Consider the following 25956-nt stretch of genomic DNA (forward strand, 5'->3'; position numbering starts at 1 on the left):
AGTAGTGAGAGCTGCACACCCCACCACATGTACCACGGGGTCCAGGAAGGGGCCAGAAGGCAGTTCCTGGGCTGGGGGGGGGGGGTGTAGGGCATCCTGTCCACTTACTCGGCAGGACACTGCCTGCTGCAGAGCTTGGCATCAGGAAGTGGCAGGAGGATGCCCGCCCACCGGCCAGTAATTGGCATGTACCCCTGCCACCTCTATAGAATTACCGTTGGCAACCTACACTCTTGGTGGCACAAGGAGGACTGGCCCATCAGTGTGATCCCCGGCCTCCACGATTAACCCAGACAGTCACTGCCTGCGGGTCACCAGTGCACCTGCGGGGATAACTCAGGAAGATGCTGAGTGACAAAGGGACAGTCACAAGCTTCTTTCTCCGTTGTTCAGACCCATCCTTTCTTTTGCAAATTTAGGTGTCACAGTGCCAACGCTGAGTGGATTCTGAGATGCAAGGGGGCACTGAAAAGTGATCTAGCCCGACTCCCTTTTCCCCATCAGGAATGCCCCCAAACTACGCCAGTAAAAAGTATCAGAATTAGGAAGATGCGGGAAAGTGCTCTGATAAAATAATCTTTATAAAATTCAAAACAAGCTTTGTTGCAGAAATTCATAAGCTGATTCTCAAAAGTGTGTTTGTACAACGCGAAGGACCTAAAACAGCCCAAATTTGTCAAATAAGGACCCAGTTGGAAGACTTCCACAACCCAGCTCCCCCATGCAGTCCCAGTCAGCAGGGCAGGCGGCAGCAGGACAGGCACACAGATCAGCAGAACAGAACTGAAAGCCCCCAGATGAACTTTACATTAACAGTCAGGAGATTCTGACGAAGGTGCCAAGGCATCTCAACAAATGGTGCTGGGAACATTGAAGAGCCACTTGCAGAAAGAAAAAACCAAAAAATAACTGAAACCCTTATCCTGTACACAGACTCTAACTTCTAAATGGATTTGATACCCAACTGCAAGAACCCAACTATCAAACGTCTACATGAAAACATCAGAGAAATTTGCAATGACCCTGGGTCAGACCAAGAGTTCTCAAATACAACACCAAGACCCTGGCCGGTTGGCTCAGTGGTAGAGCGTCGGCCTGCCGTGCAGGAGTCCCAGGTTCGATTCCCAGCCAGGGCACACAGGAGAGGCACCCAATCTGCTTCTCCACCCCTCCCCCTCTCCTTCCTCTCTGTCTCTCTCTTCCCCTCCCGCAGCCAAGGCTCCATTGGAGCCAAGTTGGTCCAGGTACTGAGGATGGCTCTGTGGCCTCTGCCTCAGGCACTAGAATGGCTCTGGATGCAACAGAGCAACGCCTCGGATGGGCAGAACATCGCCCGCTGGTGGGCATGCTGGGTGGATCCCGGTCAGGTGCATGCGGGAGTCTGTCTGACTGCCTCCCCGTTTCCAGCTTCGGAAAAACACACACAAAAAAAAACAAAAAAGGCCCTGGCCGTTTGGCTCAGTGGTAGAGCGTCGGCCTGGCGTGCAGAAATCCTGGGTTAGATTCCCAACCAGGGCACACAGGAGAAGCGCCCATCTGCTTCTCCACCCCTCCCCCTCTCCTTCCTCTCTGTCTCTCTCTTCCCCTCCCGCAGCGAGGCTCCATTGGAGCAAAGATGGCCCGGGTGCTGGGGATGGCTCCTTGGCCTCTGCCCCAGGCGCTAGAGTGGCTCTGGTCGCAACAGAGTGACGCCCCAGAGGGGCAGAGCATCGCCCCCTGGTGGGCAGAACGTCGCCCCCTGGTGGGCGTGCCGGGTGGATCCCAGTCGGGCGCATGCGGGAGTCTGTCTGACTGTCTCTCCCCGTTTTCAGCTTCAGAAAAATACAAAAAAAAAAAAAAATCAAATACAACACCAAAGACACAATCCACAAAAGAAAAATAAATCTCGCTTCACTGAAATTAAAAACTTTTGCACTTCCAGATCTTCACTATTGTGAACAATGCTGCCATAAACATGGGGGTGCATTTCTCCTTTTCAAACAGTGCTATGGTGTTCTTGGGGTATATTCCTAAAAGTGGGATAGCTGCATCAAAAGGCAGTTCAATTTTTAATTTCTTGAGGAATCTCCATACTGTTTTCCACAGAGGCTGCACTAGTCTGCATTCCCACCAGCAGTGCAGGAGGGTTCCCTTTTCTCCACATCCTCGCCAGCACTTATTCTGTGTCGTTATGTTGATGAGCGCCATTCTGACTGGTGTGAGGTGATATCTCATTGTGGTTTTAATTTGCATTTCTCTAATGATTAATGATGTTGAGCATTTTTTCACATGCCTATTGGTCATCTGTATGTCCTCTTTGGATGAGTGGATTAAAAAGCTTTGGTACATATACACTATGGAATACTACTCAGCCATAAGAAATGATGACATCGGATCATTTACAACAACATGGATGGACCTTAATAACATTATACTGAGCAAAATAAGTAAATCAGAAAAAAATAAGAACTATATGATTCCATACATAGGTGGGACATAAAAATGAGACTCAGAGACATGGACAAGAGTGTGGGGGTTAGAGGGTGGGGATGGAGGAGAGGGAGTGGGTTGGGGGAGGGGAGGGGCTCAAAGAAAATTAGTTAGAAGGTGACAGAAGACAATTGGACTTTGGGTGATGGGAATGCAGCATAATCAAATGTCAAAATAACCTAGAGATGTTTTCTCTAAACATATGTACCCTGATTTACCAATGTCACCCCATTAAAATTAATCAAAAAAAAAAACTTTTGCACTTCAAACGATAACACTAGGAAAGTGAAAAGCTCACAAGCAAACGGGGGAAAGAACGAACTTGCTAATCAGGTTATCCGGAACAGGAACTGCACCTGGAATAAAGAAGTCCTAATTCAGTCGTGCGCGGACAAGTCTATGTTCTAAACGGGCAAAAGATCTGGACATTTCACTGCCAAGACTGTATGCCTGGTGCAGGAGCATGGGCAAAGCAGCCGCACATCATTAACCCGCAGTGAGGACCAGCCCAGCAACAGCAGGCCAGCGTATCCGAACAGCAGGCAGTAGCCAGCATTGCAGGGATGGAGACACGAACCCTCCCCCACCGCCCCTGGGAACATGAAATGGGGCACCCACTGTGGAAAATAGTCTGGCAGTTTCTTAAAAAGTTAAACGTAAATTGACAGCACACACACCAAAAAAAAGGTGTGCCCGCCCAAACACAGGTGAATTCAATGTCCACAGAGACAATAGTCATCATAACCGAAAACAGGTGAATGGATAAACATGGCCTATCCACACAATGGAATACTGGTCTCCAGTTAACGTGAATGAAGTCCTGATATGTGCTACCCAATACGGAACTGTTCTCAAAAGTGTGTGCTAAGTGAAACCAGATACAAAAGGCTATCAGTTGCATGGTACTATTTACCTGAAATGTCCAGAAAATGCACATTTATGGAGACAGAAAGCACAGCAGCGGTTTCCTGGGGTGAGGACGAGAATTAACTGCAAATGGACAGAGGACTGCTCCTGGAGCGATGGGCATGATCCCAAACGGAGGGTGGAGATGATTAACTTGATGCTCTTACTAAAAATCATTTCGTTGTGCATTTAAAGTGGGCAGATATTATACTATATAAGTGATAGCTCAATGAATTTGTGTAATAAAAACAAAATGCAACATCTCTAAATGTGGTAGGTCCTGAATATTACATTATACAAAACTGGGTATGTAGTCCAAAATACTAAAATACTCCCAAAGTATTTGCTGTGGTTACCTCTTCTTATATGGAATTACAGGTGGTTTTTGTTTTCTTTGCTATACTTATCTGTATTTTTAAAGTACTAGTAAGAAGCATCTTTTCCTTTTATAATTAGAAAAAATAAAAGGTTCTTTTTAGGGGACGATATGACCCCACTAAAAGTAATATCCAGAGACAGGAATGTAATGACTTCCCATAAAACATGTCCTTGATCTGTATCTCACAACACTTGGCTTCAGTAATCAGTCCTGTCAATTCCTAACAGTTTAAGAGTCAATTTGCCCAGCCTGACCAGACTGGGATGCAGAGGACCCAGGTTCAAAATCCCAAGGTCGCCAGCTTGAGCCTAAGATCACTGGCTTGAGCAAGGCATCCCTGGCTCAGCTGGAGCCCCCGGTCAAGGCACATCTGAGAAAACAATCAATGAATGTCTAAGGTGCTGCAATGAAGAATTGATACTTCTCATCTCTCTCTCTCCCTTCCTGTCTGTCCCTCTCTCTGTCAAAAAAGAATCAATTTGCCCACAGTGCCATCACCCCACAACAAAACACAGTCTGCCACCCACTGTCCTGATCTGCCCTCTTCTTCCGTCTCAAGATTCTGCTCTTGCCACTGTGTCCCGCCCAGCTCCCTGCTCTGGGGACTCATCTCGTGTGTGGGTCACCTCCCCACAGACCCTTCTTGGTTTTAATTTACAGCAGAAACAAAGAGAAAGTGGCCTGATGTCCCCCAGACCCTTACGGAGCGAGCTCGAGGCAGAAAGGAGAAGGCGGGGCGTCGGCAGCAATGATGGCACCACTGCTACTGAAGGAAATCGGGGACAATGTGACATGCCTGACAGTGACAGAGTGGAGGGGAGACCATGAGCCCCAGCTGTGCCCCAAGGCTGGCCTCTGCCAACTCTAAGCAATGTTCAGTCTCTGCCCCTTCATGCCCTGTGCTGTAGGTGCCCACCCAGCACTGTGACTTCCCCCTCATGGCTTCCAAGGAAGCCATCCTGAGTGAAAAATGTCCTAATCTGTCCCCTGGGTGAAGGGGTTCTGGACATACTACCCCAAAATATGCTGCTTTGGAATACTGATTATTGTGAGCAGAAAGCCACATGAAAACAGCTAGCATGGGGCGAGGCTTTCTCTAAACTCCCTTGTCTGCCTAGTGACAGTCCCCAGGAGGAACTCACTTGTGACAAACTCCCTCCCTGAGAGAACAAGTCCATTCATTTCTCTCAAAATCATTTACTGTCCCTTGAGTCAGCGGCAACCCCCTCTTAGCATGCCTGGAAGATTTCCCCATGCACATACCTGTAAACCTTCTCCCCTGTTAACCTGCTGCTCCTCTGACTATATCAGGGACCCAGCCATCAAACGTGGTGGGGAGGAATAGTCCTTCCTCCCCTTCAGCAGTCAAAACAGAAAGTAACCAGACGCCGAACCCACATGGCCCGCAGAACACTGTCCTGCACACAGCCATGGCTTCCACGACTCCAGTCTCACGGTCCCTGTGCCCCAGGGGCCATGTCACCCGAGAGCACACACACTAACAACCCTAACTTCATTAGCAAGAAGGAATCATCACTGCGGTGGACGGCTGCCCAAGAGCCAGACCGGAGGGCCAGCCAAGTAAGTAATGACTTTAACGTCCTGGGAGAACACCGTTCCCTGGGCTGATTTCAACTTCATTTACGGTGTGATGAGAAGGCATGGTTGGCCTGACCCAGCCCGGCGTGAGGTTCGCCCGGTCCGGTCCGGAAGAGGCACATTACCCACCTACCCCGTTCTGTCACGCTGCTTGCGAAGGCATGTGACACCGTTCCCCACATCCAGCGCTGAAATAAAGAGACTGGGCCATTTGCAGAGGGGAAGAGTCGCCTCAACAGACACTGAATACCCACAAATTGCTCATTCCAAAGAAAAGGGGGAAACCCAGAAAAGCGAATGCAGTGTTTCAGGGCCACCTTGCTGAGGAAGTAGAGGTCTACCAGCCCGTAACCTCTCACCCCATCACCCTTGGCACAGACTCAGAGACAGCACAGGCATCCCGGGTGAGGCCGGGAATTCCCACTCACCCACGGGGGTCCCCTGAGCAGGGCGCGAGGGGGACAAGAGAGCAAGGCACCTGCGACATCGCTGAGCATTTCACTGGGTCGACGATCCCGACGTAAGCAGCCAGGGAGACTCGCCCGCAGACACAGGCATGGGCTTTCCAACACCACGGATGTTTTGGAATAGCAAGAGAGAGAGCTGAGGGTTCCCGGGGGAAAGCATCACCGTCAAGTTCGGGAGAGGATGCTTAAGCCGCACTCCGCCAAAACCCAGACGCAAGCCCTGCACTTCCACGTCCTGCTCACACGCCCGGGATAGAGGCATGGGGGCTTCTGCATCTGTGCCCTTCTCTGTGAAGAGGCCTAAAGACTATCCCCTCCCAAACACATGGTGCTGTCATCAGGGTTAGGTGGTGCTTACACAGTGTGGGGGGGGGGGGGCAGAAGTAAGCTTATGGTTGTATGTAAAACACAGACTTTATTCTTGTATTATCGTTCTTATTATATCCTTTTTCCAACGAACCACTGCAAACCTACTTCTGCTCCACCCTGCAATACTAAGAAGGGCCATTCGGATGGGTCACGTGTTGTTTTGAATATATTTTTCCCTAGGAGTCTTGCAAAAAAAAGGAGAATAAAATAAAACCTTACAACTCCCATCTCCTGCATCTCTTCAGCACCTCTCCCCACGTATTAACAGAGCTGATTATTTATTAATGCTGATGAAGATTTAATGTGAAATTTTCAAATTAAAACATTAAACTTTTGTAAATGGTGGCATTTTCAAAAGAGAGAGAGAGAGAGAGAGAGAAGCCGGCAGTGCTTGGCTGCTAATAATAAGACATTCTCAGCTCTGTGTATTCATTAAAATGAAATTTTCCAGGACAACAAGCTGAGAACTCTCCCCCACACCCCACCAAGCTGAGAGTTCTTTATTGTAAGTTCTTGGTACCATGTGGCAGCTATCTGAAAATTCATTGGGATCAAGTTCAAGAGTTACTAGGTGTAGCATCTCCTTATTTGTTAACTAGTAATGATACACTAAACACAAGCTACCCTAATGTTTCCATTTCTTGAAGGGGTCTTTCATGTTGCCATAGTAAGGAATCCTGATTATAAATTAAGAGGATGTTGAAAATGTTGCAATGAATCTGCCTCAATCAGTTACATTTTGAATGGTTCTGGAAACAAAAAATAATAATAATTATCCCTTGCTTCTCCCATAGTGAGAAATTCTGACACTTTCGTGACCTGACTTGTTACTTAAATCAATAGTACAAGGCCCCTGTGTGGTCCAAATTATGAATTACAGCCGTTTTTTGTTTTTTGCTTTCCTAAATCTTTTAGATTGTTCTTCCCCTTGTTTACATTTAGGCACTTCTAGTAGTTTCTAGCTTTCTTGGACTCATCAACCTATTGCCACAGAAAATGCTGGGGGAGGGAGGAGGCAGCCCAGTCACTGCATTTTTTAAAAGGGGGCAAGGTGAGGACCCTGCTTAGCATAAAGGGTGATGACAGGGGAATTTCCATCACGAGCAAGAGGGAACCATCAGTGTATGGCAGGGTTCTGCAGAGAAACGGATCCAATGGGTCCAAACAGATCTACATGAGGATGGCTCTCACAGGGGTCGGCTCATGAGGTCAGGGAGGCCGAGAAAGCCCACTCTGGGCCATCTGTAAGCTGGGGACCCAGGGAAGCTGGTGCTGTAATCCCCGTCTGAGCCCAAAGGCCCGACCACCAGGAGCACGGATGTCCAAGGGCAGGAGAGGGTGGACGGCCCAGGTGGAGCAGAGAAAGCGAATCTGCCCTTCCCCTGCTGTCTAGGTGCCCAGGGACTGGGGAAAGCCCACCTGGACCCCTCAGGCTGCTGATTTAAATGCTGACCTCAGCTGGAGACACCCTCCCAGATACACCCAGAAATAACAGGCTACCAGCTGTCCATCCCCAGCCCAGCCAAGGGGGCACCATAAAATTCACCACCAGTCAGGTGCAGGTAAGAGTCACAGTGCCCAGACAGCAAAGCCCCCGTCACCACAGGTCTGAAGTCACTCCAAATGGCCCCTCACTAGCCTGGTAATGGTGTGCAAAGCCCTCCAGGTCTCAAATTTTTTGACTTTACTCACCTAGAAAACATCTCACGTGGGGGAGAAAACGGACCCCTGGGTGCAAGTATGTGATTCTATCATTTTACAAAGAACTGAAAGCCAAGATGAAAGCAAGATGTCGGTTAAAGCTTGTGAGTTAGTTCTTCCACACTGAGGAAATCCACACTCGGTCTATTCAATCTTTGTCAAATCCTGTCCCAACTTTTTGGTTTCAGTTTTCATTCCTTCGGCATATGACTGGTATTTTTATTTCGTTGCTAATTCAAAGTATCCTGGAGTTTATGAAAGACAGATGCAGGGAAGAGAATTGGTGAAACTGCCCGATATTCATCCAGATTTCCTTCCAGGAGCAACAGCTCTGTAATGGGCACTTTACCCTGAAGGATTCTGAACTCCCTGAAACAAGAATGGGCGCATTCCTGGAAATAACTGGGGGGAGGGGTTAATTTTTCATTCCAAAATGAAAGAGCCCCAATCTCATGAGAACATGTCTGTGGAATAAAAATAGGTAGCTGCAAGGTCAAAAAAACAAAAAGTGTAAGTTTGATCTCTTCGCAAAAGGCTAGTGACTTTAAATTTGTACTTTTATGTTAACAGAAAAAACCAAAGCTCTGCTGAATCCCTTGTCCCAGCATGCCTTGCACACTACCCAGAACTCAGGGAGGCACTGTGCCCTAACGCAGGCATGGCCAGCATCCGGCCCTGTAATGAGTTTATGCGGCCCACGATTAAATTTTTAATGTTCTCCTCACGATACACTGTGTAAATGAAGTAAGGGGTACTTTTAAATCATTATACAAAAACTACGATATCTAACCATTGTACACAATGAAAGTTAAAACCTCAGCTAGTCAGAAGCGGAAGCGTCTTTGATTATTGGAAATCGAGATATTTAAGAAGATAGTGATACGCGGAAAAGAAATACATGTGTGACTAATCTAGGGTTAACTTATAATTGGTCAAATGGATTCACGATACTTCTTTATTTTTTAAAAAATTCTATTATAAAGATTTACAACTTTTGTACTCATCTGTACAATTTTTATAAGCAATTGAATAATGGAAAATATGGAAATTTTAAAAAACTTGCCAAGGAATATTAGTAATCTTCAGCTGAACTTATATTTGTGAACTTTTTCTTTAATGATTTTAAATAAAAGTACAAGATCAAGACTGAATGATTTACATTTGGAGGCTGTGTTAAGAATAGCTACTACAAGTATAGAGCCAGATATTAAAAAAATAATAGGCGATGCAAAGCGCCTCAAAACGTCAAATTAGTTTTTTTGTTAATTTGTTGTACTAAATGACTTACATTTATTCATAAACAAATTACATAATAAAATTTTGTTTACTTAAACGAGTCATTTTTGTATTTAACATTTTTTAATTTTAATATTTCATCCCGCTCGTCAAAAAGTTTTCTTTCTAATCTGGCCCGGGGCAAAAACTGTTGGCCACGCCTGCCCCACCCTCTCCCTCCCACACGCCACCCACCTCCAACTCAGCACGCACATCTCTCTCACACACACACACATGTATGACGCACACACACACACACACCTGAACATGCACATACGTGAACACTCTTACCTTAGAAGAGAGCAGGGATTTTCCAGAAAGAAATCAAGGAGAGCTCTGCAGACCGTGTCCTGGGCTCGGGGCCACCTTCATAAAGGACAGACTTGGCCAAAAGTCACACAAATGTAAACTGTCTCAGGTGCCGGTAAAACCACGCGTTGCGTGGATGTGCACAGCGAGGCAGCCCTCCAGCTGAGCCGGGAGGAGGGACCTGGTTCCCGCACTGACACTCAGGAGGCCGCGGAGCAGAAGCTGGCGACAGCGTGGCGGACGGGGACGGCTGGACCTGGTCTCAGCGTCCAGCAGGGGTAGGCGCCTGCTGGGGGTCAGTGTGGACTCCTTCAGGTGACCCACATGCCCTGCTGCTTCCCAGCCAGAGCCGGCCCGCGCTGGGGTCTCGAGCCCCACCGTGCGCAAGCAGCACGGGGGTCCCGGCACTGGACTTCTGCATGGCCCTGGAGCGCCTGCGCACCACCAGGTGCCACCACGTGCAACCTAGGCGAACCACGTGCAGGCCGCAGTCCCCGCCCCTCCTTCTCCCTGGCATCCCAGCGCCCCGCCCGGCCACGTGCACCCCTCGTCTTGTTTACCTGTGCGCAATAGCGCGCCCGCCCCTCCAGCTACATACGCATCAAACATAATGACCACACCGGGACCCGATGAGGCGCGCCCAGCACTGTACTACGTGACCCAGGTGCAGCCTGTGTAGGTCTGCACCCACTCCTCGGCTCCCACGTGGCTGCCCGAACCTGGCCCGGAAGGAGGAGGGAGGAGTGCCTGCCCAGGTAGCCGGGGCCTCCAAGGGTGTGTGGAGCACATAACCAGGGATGGTCAGCCCTGCCCTGTGGCCCAGCACTGCTGCAGAATTGGGCACCGAATGAACAGACCAGATACCCGAGTGAGGCCCTCTGGCCTTACTGCCCACGAGAGTTCGTGGTGGATGGACCCTCTGTCCCCCCGCCATGCTTCTGGGCCTGCATGAGTGTGGGGGCAGGGGCTGTTGTCTTCGGTCAATCGAGTACAGGAGACAAAGCGTGCTTGGGGCGGTGGCATCAGTACCCATCCTCTTGGGTTGATCTCTGAGGCCTAGAAAAGGGTTTTGTTTGTGTTTGCTGAGGGGTTGCCCACAGTGACCCCGGCAGGCTCCGGGGGCTTGCAGCCACACGATGGCCCAAACGTGGTATGTTATGGGAGCTGTTTGTGTTAGGTCAGGGCCTGGGGGTTCAACGTGGCTAATCTCTGGGAGGAGGGAAACTGAGGCATGAGGCAGACCCCCGGGTCTGGAGAGGGTTAGGCTTAGCCCAGAGCCCTAACCGGTACCCTAAACTGTGGAGGTGTGCCGTGGGCAGGGGCGGAGTGTCCCAGGTGAAGCCCAGCCCGCGCCCATCGCCCCCCTCTTGCTGAGGAGCCCTCCCCCTGGCAAATTACTCTTCAGAGGGGGGGGGGGCAGAGCGACCCCAGCCCAGTCCAGCGCTCCGCTGCCCTGACCTGGTTTACAGGGCCCTCCCCTGGGGGAAAGGAGCCCCGCCCCCACTTCCGTCCCTCCAGATTTGGGACTCTTTTGCATTCATAACGCCTACCAATAGTGATTGTCGACAGTGGGGGGGCAAGGAGGGGGATCAAACGTTGGGATTTTTTTTTTTTTCAGTTGCTATATGCTGTGATACATTCTTAGAATAGATTAGTAGTAAATAACAATAGTCTTGAAATAATGAGGCAATAAAGCTGACAGCAGCTGCTGTCTTGGCTGGCCGGTGAGGGCAGCCCTGAAACAGAGGGTCACACCAGAGAGCAAACACGGCGAAAGGCCCAGGAGGAAACCCGGTCAGCAGGTCTGAGAGAGCGGCCGGGCCTGGAGATCTGAAGTCTGACTTCCCAAGAACACAGAGGGTAACTGGAACACGGTTTTGTGATTTTCCTATTGCTGGGAGAAGACCAGCTTCCCCAGAACTGCCGCAGGAGGAGTTTGGATAAGACCTAGGCAGCATGTTCCAGAATGCTTAGGCATGCTGCCCTGTGCTCGAGACCTCTCCATATGGACTGATTACGACGCCTGCTGATGGTTTTATTTTAGACATTCTGGGAACTAAACAGATCATTCCTCTTGTGCGGTGAAAAGCTGAAATATCAGCCTAGAAAAGTGAAAGTTCTTTTTCCCTCCTTCTATACGTTTCATTCCTGTCCTTACAATACAACTGCACCAGATAAGCAGCCACCAAACAACGTGTTCGTGATGTCAAATGCTCACACAAATAAAAAAAAAAAGTCTTAAATCATCAGATCAGACTAAATGGAACAACTAAGTGGAACAAGTTGATGTCTCTCTCTCTCTCTCTCTCTCTCTTTCTCAAATCAATGGGGAAAAAATTATTTTAAAAACATCAGGACAGCTCAAAATTTAAGGGTCATCTGCCACAGAATGCCACCCTACGTTGGTGATGAAGGAATGGGACAAATGCATTTGTCTTTCTGTTCTGTTTTAAATTCCTCACAGCACAGTGAAAACATCAGAGAGGTTTCTGTGGTGACTGATTTGACAGGTAAGCTTACAAATGCAACCCAAGTTCTTTTGTTTGTCTTTTTTAAATCTAAGCCTCTGCACAACCAGGCTCTTCTTTTTCATCTTTTCTTGACATTTTTGCTCCTAAAATTAGGTTTTGGTTGAGGAAATTGCAGCGAGTCATACCAAAAGCTAGCAAAAGATAAGGCACATGCCTGAGATTGAAATCGAAGTGACTGGGCTGTGCGATGTCCCCACACACCCACCCCGGTCATTGGTCATTGAACCTTGGAATTAGAACCCACTGTGACTTTCCACCATGAGGGGGGGGGACGCTCTATTCATTTTGCTGGCATTCTTTCAACAGTTAAAGCACCTTTCTTGAATGAAGTCATTTACTCTTCTTTTTACAGTAGCAATATGGGGCAACCTGTTGTTTTTCATGTGGCTCTGTGCGTTGATTCCATAATCGACGGCTCTGAGATCAGGATAAGCCCCGTCTGTCTCTCACATTCATGTCACCTGTCCCCCCCCCCCCCCACTCACCACCTCCTCCCACTGCTGGTGGAATTTACTGGTGGGACATACCTTCCCTTCCACTGCTGGTTTTCCGCCGTCCAATACTTTGTTACTCCTCTGCAAGACCCCCATCTCTTGTCATGTCTTCAGTGGCATACCAGCACATGCTGTTTGGGGCTACTCTTTTTTGGTAACAGAGACAGAGAGAGACAGAGAGAGAGACAGGGACAGACAGGAAGGGAGAGAGATGAGAAGCATCAACTCTTCGTTGCGGCACCTTAGTTGTTCATTGATTACTTTCTCATATGTGCCTTGACTGGGGGGCTAGAGCAGACTGAGTGACCCCTTGCTCAAGCCAGCGACCTTGGGCTCAAGCTGGTGAGCCCTTCCTCAAGCCAGATGTGCCCGCGCTCAAGCCGGCGACCTCGGGATCTCAAACCTGTGTCCTCCGCTTCCCAGTCCAATGCTCTACCCGCTGTGCCACCGCCTGGTCAGGCTGTTTGGAGCTACTCCTGTAAAGTGGGGCCAGGAGGAGACATGGGGGCCTGTACCATAGCATTTTGCTGAAGTGTCATCACTCATCCTTTTCATTTTACTTAATTACCTAACAGATACAGTACCTGTTGTCTGTGCGACAGGTGCCTGTTCACACAAATAGTTGATGAGAACATCCCAATCTTGTAGAAAGAGCTAGATCCTTCAATCCAAGAAGCATACGAAAAACCTAATGACCTCAAATCAGAAATGTCTTCTCAGAAATTCTGCTTTTCGTGACAACAGGGACAGACCTTGACAATATCATGCTGAGCGCAGTAAGCCAGCCAGAAAGAAAGCTGAAAACCACAAGATTTCACTCACGTGTGGGATGTGAAAGCAAAATTCATCAACACAGACATCAGCATGGTGGTTACCAGAGGGGAGGGGTGGGGCGTAGGGTAGTAAGAGGGAGCGGGGGCCCAGTAATAGTGACAGAAGAGAATTTAACTCTGGGTGCTGGGCACACAGGCAGTGGACAGAGGAGATAGTATAGACATGTACACTGGAAACCTATCGTAGTCTTATTGACCAACGTCACCCCAATCAATTTAATTTATAAAAAAATATCAAAGCTGTCTAGCACAAATCATGCCATGGGTTCTTGCCCCATACATGAAATTGGATTTTCAAAAAATCAACAAAACTGGCCTTAAGAAAACATAAGGGGAGGAGAATTCATAAAAATAAAGCTCTATTAATCAGTGAGATGAGATGGTGTCCTTTAAAAGAAATTATATCGTGAAGCATTTTGATAAAACGTAAGGGGGTGGGGAGAAGAGTAATTTACTTTCCATGAAAAATGGGTGAGCACAATGAGCTGATTATCATAAAAATCAGCTTTCTTTTTTATTTTTTAGCACCACCCAACTGCCTTTCTCCCTGCACTGCCACCTTCCTGAGTCTCTGCCTTGCTTTGTCACCACTGGTCCCAGACATCTGAAGAAAAAGGCCCTGCAGGGGGCACGGAAGGAGGAAGTTGTTCCAAAGACTGAAGAGTTTCAGTTTTGCCAGATGAAAAATTACTAGCCATCTGTTGCACAAGTATGTGAATAGTTAGCACTACTGAACTGTTGTATACTTTTTAAAAAAATGATTCAGATGGTAAATTTTATATTATGTGAATATTACCACAATTGAAATAAATGAATAAACTAGCTAGCATGCAAAGGAAAGCTCGTATTAATAAGAAGACCCAACATTTTCATAAAGTTCTAGAAATCTCTTTAAAAGATTTTTTTCCTCATAAAAGAATGCAGCCACCACCTACTACAAGTCAGAGGTGAATGATCTTACAGGTTCAAAAGTCAGCAGGTCACAGAAAGTATGCCACATATGCTGTGAGAGACACAGGTCACTGTAGGACTTATACTTGTAGTTTAATTATCCTAGCACAGTTTTCATGAGGCAAACCCAAAGCACTTCTCAGGGTAATGAGTTAGATAACACAAGGTGTGATTTTACTTAAAAAGCTATAGCCCAGATGACAGCTGAAGAAACTGAAGGTATGAGTCTAAGTAAAGAAGCTGACACCAAACCCTTCAAGAAAGGGTTCTAATTTTCCCCCAAAACATACACTCAAAACACATGTAAACCCAGTGCAATTTTTAAATACACACAGCATGCTAATCAACACAGAGAAACAGATACACATACAAGAAAAGTCCTGGCCTCTCACCCAGTTGCCCTAGATCTGATTGTTTTTACAGCTAAGCCTTCATTAATCCCCCTCAAACATAGTATGCAATACGGTCTCGGCACAATTGTATTTGAAATCATCTCTGAATGACCCTCTACCAGAGGTCTCAAACTCGCGGCCCGTGGGCCGCATGCGGCCCGCCGAACAATTTTTTGCGGCCCGCAGACTAATCCACGAACTACAGTTTCTGGTCATTTTGTGACACTGAAAAGTGTTGCGTAACAGTTGCCTTTTGTAGACCTAGTGCGGCCCACCGAACGGCTGTGATCTTGCTCTGCGGCCCACATGCTGAGTTGAGTTTGAGACCCCTGCGAGTCTAATCTAAATTACTCAAACAAGACCAGAACTTGAAGAACAGAAGGAAAAGTAGTTCTAGCGACAGGAAACTTGATGAACTAAAAAAAAACATTGTCAAGAAGAAGTTTTAACATGTTTCAACTCTAGAGTTAGAGCAAAGCTCATAGACAGATATTCAGCTCGTGGGAACCACATTAATTCTAAGTTTTAATTCTATGATTTGAAACATGAAGGGTTTTTCTTTTAGAAATTCAAAAGCCTAAGGTAGTCCTAATTTGCTGAGTTTATACCTCTCACATGTGAAATTCTCATTCAACAATTTCCAAATAATTTCACACAGCATTTACGTTGAGTAGGAGCTTATAAAGTGTTGCACAAGATATACATTTTAGTAGTCAGTGGGGAAAGAAAGCCTTCAGAATTTATATCCTGGGTTCAAATAAAGATAAAAGGAATGAAATAACAATAGTAACAAAAATACCTCAGTCTTGAGAAAAGTATATTTTTAAAATTAAAGCATTCAAGTGTTTAAAAGCAAGTGAAGTGCAAGAATTTGACAAGAATTTCTGACAGGGACTTAGTGTTCACTGTGAGTGCAACGTCTTCAAACCATACACGACACTCCGGCTCAGTCCGCCCAGAACCACAGGCTCCATCCTAAAGCTAGTCTCAGTAGACCAGTTCTCCATGCCGGAAGAATAAATTTTAGCCTGAATAAACAGGTATGGCAAGAGAAAAAATAATAATAATAACAGCAACAACCTGAAAAACAAAAATATTGTTTATAAATCAAACTGAGCCTCTTCTTGTCCAGGAAAAAAATTTTCCAGTTTAGAATTGAGAAATGCCTTATAAATGTCACTAGGGGGCGCTGCTGATAAACCAACGGGCTCCCTCCCTTCAGCCACAGCGACAAAACACAGTTCAATCATCTTGCAATTTCCACCCTCCTGGGAGAGGGAGATAAACTCCCACGATTCACAAAAGAAGGGGAGAGGTTTGAGAACAAGAACACATTTGAGGACACGTATCCAGAAATAGAGCGTCACATGTAAAGACCCTGTATCAAAAGGCAAACACAAGGGACTCCCAGAGCCTAGCTTCCCTTATCTGACTTCCTAGTGACGGTCCGGTCCGGGCTTCTTTTCAATAGAGCATTAGACTGGAGATATAGTTACTCTTCACTCTACTTGGTTAACAGTCTCCGTTTATCAAACATCTCAACGCTGAGTACCCTGAGGGCAGGGGGAGGTCTTTCATGTGACACCCCCCACTACCACCACCAGTCACCAACCAGCCTCCAGTTACTCTGCATATGACATCAGTTCAAAATGCTGGCTTTTATGTTACCTTCTCAAGGGCCAAGTGAAAAAAATAATAATAATAAGGCAAACAAACCAAAATAAAACCTAACTCCTGAATGTTTCAGATGAAAAACCGACCTCTGAAATTCTGTGTCAGGCTTTGTCATGCCCAGAACGGAAGCCACTGTTCTTAATTTCCCCTGGATGGGGTCGCCACAGAACCGCTGACACACGAGGACCCGACGTCACTGGTTTTATTATTCCGCTGCAAAAGCCTACCCATGAGTGACAATACAAAAACAGAGTCTCTCTCCCAGTGCTCGGTTGCTGCCTTTTTAATAAAAGCATTTATGTGATGGATAAGACTCGTGATATGCGTCAGGAATCATTTTCAGAACAAACCACAAAAACATCATTTTTATTCCATCTTGTTAACCTAACGTACTACCCCCACATCGACTGCGACTCAGCTGTTTTAGCTACCCCACCACATGCTGCTCTGATCTAGTGGACAAAGCATGAATTAAATAGCACAATTAAATGGGTGATAGTGAGCATGTAGTTAGAAGCTAAATCATTATTAGCTCTCTCCTGGGACTTAAACCACACTTTTTGTTTTTGTTGGTGGGGACATCCCTCTCTTGACTTACACACAAAAATAGTTTTATCTATAGCTGTCAACGCTCTTCGTATATGCCGTGATGTGGAATTCGGGAAGGCTCTACCATCCAAGCCTGTCTCCTCCCCGGACACCCGCCGTTTCCATTACGTGCTCCCTGAGAGGCGCCGGGCCTGAGGGTGCTGGCTAATGCGCGGTCCTTGGGCACCAGCAGCTTAAGAAAACTCAGCCTTGTGAAACAACAAGCTACCAGTCCAGCGAGCTAGAGCAGTGGTCCCCAACGTTTTTTGGTCCGCGGCCTGGGGGTTGGGGACTACTAAGCTAGAGCATCAAATACAAAATTGCACAGCACAGAGTGATTGACAACAGACAGGGGCTGGCTTGTGGAGTTAAAGAACCCCTGGTGGGTTGCATAGTGTCCTCCAGAAAGATATGTTCATGTCCTAACCCCGGAAACCTATGGACACGATGTTACTTAGAAGTAGGGTCTTCACAGATGCAATGGTTAAGGAAGGATCTTAAGATGGGGAGGTGGCCCTAACCTATGATGGGTGTCCTTACAAGAGAAAAGGAAGGGAACTTGACCCAGAGATGCAGAGAAGAGAAGGCCGTGGATCACTGGAGGTGGACAGTGATGCAGCGACAGGCAAGGAACGCTGAGGACCACTCGCCGGCCACCGCAAGAAGCGAGGACAGAGAAAGGCAGGGAGCTGACTCCCCTTTCGTCCTGAAAAGGAAGCAAGCCTTCCAAAACCTTGATTTCAGACTTGTCGCCTCCCACACTGTGAGATAATAAATTCGTTGTTTTAAGTTGTCCGCTTGTAGTGATTTATTTCGGTGGCCCAAGGAAACCGACATTAACTGACGTGTTCAGATCAATCCTCCACTGGCTCTGTGGCCCAGGACATTGAACGTCAATCTCTCCCTCTCTAGACTTCATGATGTTTATCTCACAGAAAAATCCAAAGACAAGATTGACAGCCTATGATCTACTCTCCACCTCTGACAACCCTTGTGGCCATGACTATGGGATGAACACCCCGTGTCTCAGTCTCCTCTGCCATACGATGGCGATGGAGCAAGGGGCGGAGTTGCAGGAGGCCACCTGTGCTGGACCTGTGGTCATGGTGATCAGCACAGGGACGAGTGGAGAGGGAAATGTGTAAGGTGTCCAACAGCCAGGAAAATCCGAAGAGGAAGCAAATGTGACGCGGACCTGGACGCCGCGGTCCCACCTGGGTGGGCATCTCAGTTAGAGCCGAGGTGCGGTCGGCCCAGAAACCTAAGCAAAGGGAAAGCGGGGTTGGGGGATGCAGGCCGAGGTCCCGGGACCCCAACGGGGCTGATGTGAGGAAGAGGAGGGGCGGCTGAGCTGAAGCTCGAGGTCACTAGACAATGAAATGCAATAGCAGCAGAGGTCTGGACCGCGACATAGAAAAGACAGTGACGACCCAAGTATCCACATTCTCTCATTCGATCCAGACAGACGCATAACGACTGTCCAATTGTCATAGACTATGGGAACTTAGCGCCTTGTCTTATCACAGACCCAGGAGGGTGAGCCGGTCCCAGGACAGGCCCCGGAGGGGACTCCTGAGGAGTCGAGGACACATGGAGGGACAGGCAACAGGCTGGGGTGGCTGCGACAGGCCCAGGGGGTCAAAAGATATACTGCTCACAAAAATGTTCCAAAATGGATACGAAGCGATAAAAAAAAAAAAGCAGCATTTTATTTTCTTTTATTAAATAAGAACATCAGAAAAGCAAACGACAAGTCAAAGAAAGTTGTTCAATTATGCAAATGAGATGCAAAACCAACTTTTATTTAACTGGTGAAAACGCACTAGACAAAAGGCTGAAAGTACTGGAGTATCTGCATGTTCCCTGATCCCCTAATTTTTGTGAGTCGGGGGATGATTTCACTTATCTGTGGACTCCAAGGCACAAAATGAACCCACCAGAAAAATAGAGAGAGACTCACAGAGAGCAGGCTGACAGCCGTGGGGAGCACGGCTGAGCGGTGGGGGTGGACGGATTGAGAAGGGAAAGACAAAAAAGAGAAAAAAACTGATGAACACAGATAGTGTGGTGATTGCTGAGGGCAGGGAGGGGAAGAGGTATGTGGGGGATAAATGGTGATGGACAGAGATGACTTGGGTGTCGTGAACACACAGTACAGCGTACAGAGATGTGTGGAGGAATTGTGCACCTAAAACCTGTATAATTTGAACCAATGTCACCACAATAAATTCCATTTAACAAAATAAATAAAATAAAAGCCAGAGAAATGAAGACGTCCTGAAGATGGGAGGTCTAGCCAGTGACTACAGCTAAGGATACTGTGCTGCGTACCGGATGCTGCTGGGAGGGTAGACGTCCCACGTTCTCATCACGAGATTAAAAATTCTGTAACTCTGACGCAGTGATGGCACGTCACCGGGCTTATGGCGGTGATCATTTCACAATGCATGCAAATACTTGAATATCTAAGTGGGACCCCTGAAACAAAGACGATGTTATGTGTCAGTTATACCTCAATTTAAAGAAAAAGGTAGGAGTGAAATTAGGGAAGGCACCTCAGGGGTGGCGGAGCCCACTGTCATCTATCTTCCAAGCAGCTGGAGACAAAGGCGGAGAGTGTGGAAAGGGACGGGACTCAGGATGTGGGAAAGGAGAAATGGGCGGAGTGAGAAGAAGGAGCTGCAGCCGAACCGGGACCCGCTGACTCCGAGGCTGTCCTGAGACTCGCTTAACAGAACAGACTCCTTTGCAGAAATGGAAGGAAAGGGGTACGTGCTACCAATGCAGGAAATAGCCACGTACTTAGGGACCCCCTGTTCGAACACAGCGCCTCCTGCTCCGTGAGGCCCCCACACGCAAGAGGGTTCCCTCACGTTGGACAAAGAGCGGAGGATCCTTTCTTACGGGTGGCCTTTGGTCCGCAAGAATTATAGATCGAACCATGGTTAAGTTAAAATAAATTTTCTGGACTGAAAACAACTATTTGTAGGACAGAGACATTATTAGAAAGAAAACTCTTAGTGAAAAGGAAACAAAAAATATATATATATTTAAGACCCTCCTGCCCTGGCCAGTTGGCTCAGCGGTAGAGCATTGGCCAGCGTGTGGAAGTCTTGGTTCAATTCCAGGCCAGGGCATACAGGAGAAGAGCCCATCTCCTTCTCCATCCTTCCCCCTCCCTTTCCTCTCTGTCTCTGTCTTCCTCTCCCACAGCCAAGGCTCCATTGAAGCAAAGTTGGCCCCAGGCACTGAGGATGGCTCCATGGCCTCTGCCTCAGGCACTAGAATGGCTCCAGTTACAACGGAGCAAGGGCTCAGATGAGCAGAGCATCGCCCCCTGGTGGGCTTGCCTGGTGTATTCCAGTCGGGTACATGCAGGAGTCTGTCTCTCTGCCTCCCTGCTTCTAACTTTGGAAAAATACAAAAAAAAATACCCTACTGGCCACAGGGCATCATTGTTGCTTTAAAGCAAAATTACCCTAAATCCGTTTGGGGATAGAAAGGTCCTAAAGCCATGATTACATTTTCTTCTTAAAAAAAAAAAAATTTAGTTCAATGTAGCTGATTCTTAGACTCACTGAGGACAGATGGTTGCAGCACACCATAAAATACCAACTTGTTAAAAAAATAAACTTGTTAAAAATATATATTTCAGGAAAAAAATGAACTTGGCTCCACCATTCAAAAGCAGGAAGAGAAACGGATGGGGGAATTTATTTGCACATGTGTAACATGTGTGTCCTCTCTGATATATATACGTGTGTGTGTGTGAGTTCAATTCCACTCAGACCTCAGTACTAAGAAAAAATAAAAATAAAATCTCTACACACTCTGTAACTGATGAGGTCAGACACACACATTCACGACACCTCTTGGTAAAAAATACAAAAACGTTTTTAAAAATAAGCGCTGTACGAGGCAGTGAAGGGAAATGAGTGGGGGCAGAATCACAGGGCAGTGTGTCTACCAGTTCCTGCTTTGTAGTAAAAAAGCAAGCAAGACCCTTAAAGAATTCAGCATTAGCTGAATAAACAAGTAATAACCAAGTGCAATTTTTTTATTTTGAAATTAAATTTCATGGGGTAACATTGATCAATAAGAATATATAGGTTTCTGATGAACTGTTATTGTGTTGTGTGCCCATCACCCCAAGTACAGAATTTAATAGGAAAGAAAAAATGAGGCTAAAAACGTTGTACTAAACTACAAGATGCAAAGAAATAAATCCTTTAAAATATGGGCAAGACCTGTATGGATGCCTGACGTGTGGTGGCGCAGTGGATAAAGCGTTGACTTGAAACGCTGAGGTCACTGGTTTGAAACCCTGGGCTTGCCTGGTCAAGGCACACATAGGAGTTGATGCTTCCTGCTCCTCTCCTCTTCTCTCTCTTTCTCTTGATATCACTGTCTCTCTTCTCTATAAAATGAATAAAGTCTTTTTAAAAAAAAACATTTTATCAATAATTCAGAGTTGCATACTGAAGTGAGAAGGTGATTTTTAAAAAAGCACTCATGGGAGTTTAAACACCACCACCGCCCCCTTGTCTGAAATGGAGTGGGGGAGGGTGTAGGAGAGAGAGACCTCACCAAGGGGAATCAGGTGTGTCTGTTCCGAGTCCTCATGGGAAGCCATCTGAAGCAAATACCGCCGAACGTTGAGCTTTGGTCACGAGGAGAGGCAGGAGCACATGTTGTGTTTTCTCTGTACTTTTCTATAATGATGACATATTTCATAATTTTTAAAAAATTGAACAACGCAAAGATGTTCTCTCTCCTTGGTTCTGTCACAGTATTTGGAGAAGTTACTTCTGACAAGTCCTCGCCCAGCCATGTTATAAATATTATAGCATTCAAGCTTTATGAAATGTCTCTCATATAACACATGACGATGCCCAGCCTTCTTTAGCCAGGGGGTGGGCTCTTCCTCACTGACCTCACACCCCCTTAAGATTGGCAGCTTTCCGGCCCCACTCAACACTCACCTTAGATGTTTTCTTCTTGTTAGCAACACTCCCACTCTGATAATGATGACATGCTCTCCAAGTATCGGACACGAATCAAACATCAAAACACACAGGCCAAATCTGCAAATAAAAAAGGCTTCTTTGTGACGATGGTGTGCTTTTCTAACCAACAACCTGCTCACAAATCTTCCAAATCTCAATTTTTTCCGTTAAGAACAACGTTGTGGCCCACAGTGATGGGCCTAGTCATTTCCCTGGGGGCACCAGGCAATGGCAGAATTATTAGCACAATCTCCTCCTCTAAAACCCTGATTTTTCTTCAGGTCCCCTTTCAATGATATCCCTACCCCAAAATGATGGGGAACATGATTTTGCTGGCCACTGCCACCTCCCACATGGAGTCTCTGTTCTTTCTATATCCAGCCATTTAAAATCAAGAAAAGTCACTGAGATGTCATTGTAATGGCTAAAGCCAGCAAGGGTGGGCTGGGTCTCGCTCACACATGGCATCGCCACATTCAGATGGACTCTCCTGCCTCTCTCTTTCTTGCAGGAAGACCCAGTGTTACACTGGGTCCATCTGGATAACCCAGGATGATCTCCCATCTCACAGTCAACTCATTAGAACCTTAGTTCCATCTTTAACCTTAATTCCCCTTTACCATGCCACAGAATGTATTCACAAGTTTCAGGGACAGGTATGGACACCTTTGGGAAAGGGGCTGTTATTCAGCCTACCACAAATCTATTCTGAGTATCCTTCTGGTTCTTAAATATTCTCTATGTAGGTTTTTCTTTTTCATTGCTACAGTGTATTTTATTGTATGGATATGTTAATACCATAAGTCATTGTATCATTTTCCTACTGTGAAGATAGTCTAAGTTGCTACAATTTGTAGTTCCCAGGCAGTGAAATATGTTTTTATATTAATATTTCTAAGAAGGCAATGAATGAGGTTTGTATCGGTTCACACTTTTTCCATGTGGGTCTGATCGGAGCCACCATTTCCTGATGCCCTCACAGACAGTGACCGTTACCTTCCCTTTATAGTCTCTGCCAAATGGAACATCCCTTTCTGTCTGTATTTGCCTCTTTGGTTTCCATCAAGGTTGAGTATGTTCTAGTACCACTGTCGGCCACCCTGGGGTCTTCACTCGTGTGAGCCGTGTCCCTGATCAGTGAACCCTTGCTGAGAACACAGCGGTGTAGCAACATTGACTACGACACTTTGTGGGAGGGATGTTCACTCTCATCACAAGCCCTCCACTTGGCTCTTGTCCCGGTCACGCCTTCCTTCAACATGCACACTGCTCCTGCACGGTGACACTCTGAGAACACTCTGCCTGCACACTCGGGGGTGGTGCAATTTCTGTGCCCTGTCACTGGGCCGTGAGATCATTTAATAGCAGGCAGTGAGACTGCTGATTGACTGAGTGCTGGCACACTCTGGAGACTCCCCTTCCTCTTGCATCATGTGTCCTTTGCACCCAGAGCCCTTCTCCTGGTGTGTTGGTTGATGTGTCAGGACTGGATTTCTAAACTGGTGAAGAATTCTTGTGGCCCGAAGTCTGGATGTCCTGGAACTCCATCCAGCCTGTTACCCCCCACCCTCATTTTAGAAGCTGTTTTTATCCTTATAGTCGCTGTTTTTACGTAACGCCCTTGGTTGACTGCTCTTCCACACAAAACCCCAGTCGCTCTGCGGCAGCACCACGCGAAGGTGACACAGATCAGTGAGAACAGAGGGAGGGACTCCAGGTGCTCGGGCTGTAAACTTGGGCGTGATGAAGACGTCCATGCTTTTCTCTGGGCTTGCTAGTCTCTCATCTCTCCCTCCGACATGTATTCATCTAAATGGTGTTGTGTGACAGAAACGCAAAAAAAACAAAAACAAAACACGGTGATTCCTCTCATTTGGCATGCATCCCAGTAGTAAAAAAATAATAAGAAGAAAATAATAAATAAAATAAAAGAATATTGTGCTAATTTCTTGGAAAATGTCAATGAATGCCTGGCTGAGTTTGAACAGAGAGCAAAAGATTCCAACACGCTGGCATCCCGACTCGAGGAGGGAGAAAGTCAGGCTGCCGCTGGGGACCAGGGACAGGCTGGAACCCCAGCCCTCCATGTCAAGGTTCATCGGTCCCCACACTGCGAAAAATCCCATCATTTCTCCACTGTTAGAGGTTCGCTTCAGAAGCCACCTCTCCCCACATTTTGACCATTCCTGTAGGTAGATTTCAAGAGTTGAAATGAGCCCAGCCTGCCCCAGTTCTGTTTGCCGATGACACCCTACCAATATCTGAATGTCAGCCAGCACTGACTTTCACCATGTCCCTGAAGACGCACCTGGCCATTAGACACACCTAGAGTTTTAAGGAGGAAAAAAAAAATATTCTGAACCAAACGATGTGTTAAAATATTTTATAAAATATTGTATTTTTCACTTCACAAGACGCACGGGCATTTCCCCCTCCACTTTGGGGAGAAAACATGCACCTCATGGAGTGAAAAATATGGTAGATTGTTCGGATTAGAACTAAACAGAGTAGCTTTTATTGATTCAATTTCATGATTATTCACTCAACTCCTATCGCAACAACATTTACTCCACCCTGAATCCCCTTTCCTAGACCTGCTTACCACGCTGAGGCTCTCCCTAACCTAAGTAATAGCCTTTAAATCAACAGCAGGAGTAAATAGTCTCTCAAAACACAAACCATGCAGTGATAATGGTACCAAAGTCCCTACAACCCAACTCACCAAAGGGGAGTCTTAAGACATGGATGTTGCTCCTGGGTACTTGGACTCATCTGAACCCTTTTATAGAAGTCAGAGGTGCCCTACATTATGGGGCACTTCACCCAGGACAACCCCTTCTGAATTCTTGTCCCTAGGAGCTTTGGACTCTGAGAAACCACCCATCCCTTTGGGTCAACCTAGACAACCTTCAGCACATCCATTAATGCGTTTGCGGAACCAGCGTCTGCTGGGCCCCTGCTGCATCTGCAGCTCTCTGCCGGGAAGCGAGGTGGACACGAAGCAAGACCCCTCCCTCGGAGGGTGTCACCGTGTCCCAGGTGCGGCACAAAGCTGAGCTGGGGGAAAGGACGCAGACCAGGTGCTGTGCTGGTTCCCTGTGCACAGTCAGCAGGAACTTCTCCATCCAGACTTCCTGACACGGGAGCGCAGCCTCCCCACGGGGAGGACAAGCATGCGGTCTCCACCAGAGAGCCGTGGACATGCGGGGAAAACATCCTCCGTGCCGCTCGTCACACCCCCTCCTGAGCCTGGAGCAGCCGGGAGCCCGGCGGCGAGGAGGTGTCTCTGGTGACACCCTTGTCGCGGGCGCAGAGGCGGCAACTGTCACTCTCCTCCCCAGGAGACCGTGTGCTGCTCTCTTGCCAAAGCAAATGAAAAAAAAAAAAAAAAAAAAAAAAAAAAAAATATATATATATATATATATATATATATATATATATATATATATGTATATCACTGCTGGCAAATGAGGCTGGGTTTCCTGCCATTGCCAGGAGGGCCAGGGAAGAAGCTTTGGGGGAGAGAATCAGAGATTTTTTTTTCCTGGGCACCCCACCTAGGCGTGGGTGTTGGAGCCCACCCAGCAAGAAGAGCGAGTTTAGTGCTCAGTTTCATCCCGAGCCCCAAGGTGGGGGTCAACGTCACCAATTCTAGAATGGCAGCTGGGAAAACGCCTTCCCTGCCTCAGCGTCCTTTTTCATAACAAGAAGATGATAAAACACACTTGTTGGCGTCCAGAGAAAGCGACCTGGAAGACTGGCTTAGTGCCTAGAAAGGTCTCTAAACATGCTCAGGTCTTACAAGCAGCGTGGCCACGTTGCGTCCAGCGCGAGGACCCTCCCTGTGAAAGGCCATTGCCTGGCCTGTCGGGAAAGTTTCAGGGACTTGTCCCAAACTCATCTGGGAGAACCCCCTGGAAAGATGCTGATGGAACACAGGTCTTTGAAAATGATCACTTTACAGTCTATCAAATCACTATCTGGTACATTTAAAATGAAAACAATGTTAATGT

Source organism: Saccopteryx leptura, chromosome 11 (genome assembly GCF_036850995.1).
Source record: "Saccopteryx leptura isolate mSacLep1 chromosome 11, mSacLep1_pri_phased_curated, whole genome shotgun sequence".
Lineage (NCBI taxonomy): Eukaryota > Metazoa > Chordata > Mammalia > Chiroptera > Emballonuridae > Saccopteryx > Saccopteryx leptura.